Source organism: Lissotriton helveticus, chromosome 5_1, assembly GCF_964261635.1.
Source record: "Lissotriton helveticus chromosome 5_1, aLisHel1.1, whole genome shotgun sequence".
Taxonomy (NCBI): Eukaryota; Metazoa; Chordata; class Amphibia; order Caudata; family Salamandridae; genus Lissotriton; species Lissotriton helveticus.
The window spans coordinates 281453366-281458067 of record NC_136065.1 but is presented as its reverse complement, the minus strand read 5'-3'; the positions used below and the strand labels follow the sequence as shown (position 1 = coordinate 281458067).

At 48.3% G+C, this 4702-nt stretch overlaps 1 pseudogene; it reads left to right on the top strand.

Moving 5' to 3' along the window:
- Positions 1-285: 285 nt before the first annotated feature.
- LOC144752446 (large ribosomal subunit protein uL23 pseudogene) lies at positions 286-1851 on the top strand (annotated as a pseudogene).
- Positions 1852-4702: the final 2851 nt, after the last annotated feature.

Here is a 4702-nt window from a genome sequence, read left to right as displayed (position 1 = left end):
GAATAGATGGGCCCAGATACACAGAGCAGGCATGCTAGGAGAGCCTGGCATACAATCTCTGTGGCAGTGGAGTTGGTCATGCCCACCAGTTGTACTCTGCAGCAGAAGGGGCCTGTTTACATGGCAACAACATTAGAATAGCCAGCATCCTTTGAGGCCGCATGGGAACAGCAGAGCTGACCTGCAGTGCTTAACCCAACTGCATTATAACCCATAAGATGACCTTCATTTAAGTTGGGTCACCCAGGTGGCAGGTTTACAAGTTAAGGAACTTCCACACCCAACATGGCAACAAAAGCCAAAAAGGAAGCTGTCCCAGTTAAAACCAAAGCAAAGTCCAAGGCTTTGAAAGCTGTTGTTAAGGGGGCATACAGTCACAAGAAGGATAACATTAGGACCGCCCCTACTTTCAGGAGGCAGAGGACCTTGAAGCGAAGGAGGCAACGGAAGTATCCCAGGAAGAGTGCTCCTCGTAGGAACAAACTTGACTATTATGCTATCACGGTTGTATGACAGAAGCACGCATGGCTGAACCACGCGTGCCTCTACAATGCAGTTGCAACAGCTAATGCATCTTAACCACGCATTCCTATACCACGCATGCCTTTACCACACAGGCCTTGACAACAAATTTGGTTGCAAAGGCATGTTTGCTAAAGGGATATGTGTAGTAAATTGCCACTACACCGACCCTCTCTCCTCGCCCTCAGCCCTAAAAACCTATCCCCTACATCCCACTCCCCGCCCTGAGCCCTAACACCAACCTCGCCCTGCCCTTGAAACAACAAGAGGCCTAAAACCCTGCCCCCTACCAAAATCTACCCCGACCCCATCCCCCACACCCTGAGCCCTAAAATGTGACTCTGCCTTGCCCTTAAAACTACTCCTAATCTTTCCCCCACCCTGATCCCTAAAACCCAGCCCCTTTCAAAAACACTACCCTGACCCCCCTTTCTGAGCCCTAAATCCGACCCACCCTGTCCTTGAAACTGCCCTGTCCCCTCCCTCCACCCTGAGGCCTAAAACCCTGTCCTTTACCTAAAGCTACCTCTACCCCAGCCCCCCTGCCCTGAGCCCTAAAACATACCGATCCCTGCCCTTAAAACTACACTGACTCCCTCCACCCTGAGCCCTAAAACCATGCCCCCCTTTGACAAGACTACCTGACACCCCTAAAAACGATCCCCCCCAGAACTTGGTCCCAGCCCTTACAACTACCCCGACCCTCACCCTGAGCCCTAAAACCCTGCCACCTTCAAAAAACAAGCCCGATCCCCTGCCCTAAGCCCTAAAACTGACCCCACCCCTAAAAACAACCTCCCCAAACCCACTTACCTGTCCGCGTCCGGGGCTTCCTGTTCATACACTTCCTGTTCCTCTCCCTGCCCATCCGGACACTAGACCACTATCTGTCTTAACCAAGCATATGTGTGGTTAAGGCAGATGCGTGGTTCAGACAAGCGTTGTTACACTTGTGGGGAAACGGCGCGCTGGCTCAGCCCGGGTTGTAAAGGCCGGTTTCCTGCTATCATTAAGTTCCTGCTTACCACGGAGTCCGCAATGAAGAAGACTGAAGAAAACACGCTGGTACGCATTGTTGATGTCAAGGCTAACAAGCACAAGATCAAACAGACTGTACAGAAGCTTTATGATATTGATGTTGCCAAGGTCACCAAGCTGATCAGGCCCGACGGCGAGAAGAAAGCATATGTGCGTCAAGCTCCAGAGTACGATGCACTGGATGTAGCCAACAAAATTGGCATCATCTGCGCCTGCAATGTAATCGTCAGTACAGTTCCAATGGAGGTATTCCTTCTAATGCATGCTCCAGGGTGGGATGAGAAACAATAAGGTGCATGAAACCTTAGCTTCTCTTAGGAAAAGGCGAGATGACAAGACGCAGCAAGATGGCACCTAGAATAGTCCAATGTCTCACACCTCAGGTCAGGTAACCCGAGATGACATCCAAATTACTTTAAAAAAAGAAAGTGGCTGCTCCTCAATTGGACACCCCCTGAAAGCCTTCACCATACATTTTGAATAGTTTCATAAGTGAACGAGCTCTAGATGAAGTTTTGGTTCAGACTCCATTCAGCCTTCATTCTCTTCATCCAGACCCCTTCGGGAAGCCCCCTCCAGACCCCTTCGAGAAGCCCCTCTGTTGAGGACCTTCAGAGGTTTCGAGACCCTTCCGTCGTCCTCCACTCCTCACCCTGCTGACTTTTGCAGCCTGTCTACATGTTTTTCCTTCTCACTTGAGGTTCTCTGGGTAAAAATGAACAGGGTTTCCCACTGCACCAAACCAATGGGCAGAGACTTCTTGAGGCCTCAAGGGATGGTTATTAGGCTGCCGCTTTCAAGCCTAATCCAACTACCTGTCAACCTTTTGACCAGCACAGTCCTCTGGGTGGGCTCACATCAGGAGAAGATCGAAGGGGATAAAACCTCCTCTTTGCCCGAAAACTATAATGCCTTAAGTGCAGAACCCTAAAAGTATGAAATCGACCATTTTGTGGTAAAGAAACCAACAAGCAAATTTTGTTTTGGTTTCGTTTGGGAGGTTTCTTGCTCAGTCAGTCTGCAAGGACAGTCACACTGTTGACTGGGAAAAGCCTACAACGAGGGCTGCAGATGATGGATGGGTACAATGCCGCAAGCATGCAGGTGGAGCATTCCTTCAGCTACCTGCTCCTTTGTCGATCAAATCTGTAATATTGACCCACATCAAGAAAGGTAATCACTCGCCTGGGGGCTCTGTGGACGAATGGAAGTCTTACGGTTAAGCCCATACTGAATTACTGGAAAGTCTGAGCATCATTGTATTCCCTTGAGGTAGGCAGAGATAGAGAGGAGAAAAAGGCCTGTGAGGGACAGAGGCGAAGAGTCTCTGACACAAACTGTCCAATGGCAGTCCTCGCCCATTCATTCAAGGCAACGCACTGACTATGCCCAACCAGGATTAATTGAACACTCACATCTCACAAACACACATACATCCACACAAAACACATACATCCACAAAAGCACACCCTGACACACATCCACTCACACAAATGCACACACCTAAAGTATCACACTTCAAAATAGTTCTAGGATCCTCATATTTCTTCTATTCCATAGAAGATCTGTTCATGCACTTCTGCTGTGGTGAGACTTCAAACCCAATAAAACATGAATATCAACCTTTATACCAGTTGCTACCCAAAATACTGTCTCTGCACATTTACTATACCACAAGACCAGATATCCTCCGGCATGCACAGTTCTCCAAGACCCTTTGCTGTACCACTGGAAGACCCTTCAAACCTAATGCAAATATCTGTCATAAGTACTTCGAAGACTCGCGTGAGCAAAAGACACTTTCCTGCCAACCCAATTTCACTCCAAAAAATTTAAGCATAAACCCTAAAAATCGGTATACACCTGTTACAACGCATTTTTTACTCCGCACTACCATTACAACGCGACTTTTACTCCGCATACCGTTACAACGCATTGCGCTGGGGGGCGCTGTAGGATAGGGAATAAGTTTAATTTTCTATCCAACACCTTCCCTAGTGTCCACGGGGACTGGTGTTGGAATAGAAAATTATACTTACCACTATCCAGCGCCCCAAGGCGCTATGCGTTGTAACGGTATGCGGAGTAAAAGTCGCGTTGTAATGGTCTGCGGAGTAATAGTATGCGTTATAACGTCATACATCCCTAAAAATCTCTTAGAACTACTAAATTGATTCCAAAGTCCAGCACAAATAAAGGCACACACCCAAAATACATACACCTCTCACTCTACATTTGTGAGATTCACCCACCACCTCATGAACCAGAACCATAAGTCCTACACACCTATGCGCCATGACAATTATTGAGCATGTGAAACCATTATCTGCTGAAACCCTTATCTGCATGTGCATCTATTCTCAAACTCACAATCTTTCCCAGAACACTTCACGCAGCATCCTGGAAACATTTTCAAATCACAATAGGAGGCTAAACTTGGCTGGGGTGTCCAAGAAATCACCAGCTGCTGAGGAAAATCTATATTCCTATGTCTGGACCTTGTACGCATGGCAAGACCCTGTCCCCACTCACAAGCCCCGCACCCACCGTTGTGTACTATACCTACTCCGAAGCCTGGCACTCACCATGGGACCCTGCGTTACTTACACAATGCAAACGACACTGGTCCAGGACCTTGCATCCAATAAAGGATCAAGCGCCCACCAGTCTATGCACCCACCGTAGAACACTGAGCCCACTCACACGCCACACCATGCATCCAGCAAAGAGACCGATTACACTCACCTTAGAAACTGCCACCCCTGGGACTATGAAGCATCCAGGGAAAACTGTACCTACCGCAGGAATGTGCCTACCACAAGGTGGTAGGTAAGTCATCTTTCATTAATCTGCCCACTCTGGGCTTCTCTATATTCCTAGCCACCGGCACAACAACCAGACTCCTGCCGCATAGGTTGCACTACAAGCCCACACTCCACCAACCATGCACAACAGAGGAGCCTTTTGTTCACACCATGGACGTCCACAGAAATGAGACTTTGTCTTCTGGCTTCTAAACACTTCACTCCATGCTTAAAGCACAGCTGCAAGTTCACCACAAAACAGTGCCACACGGAATCTAACACGCAACACCAAAACTTTCCGTACTCTGTGCAGCACACTCTACCAGCCATGTCAACGA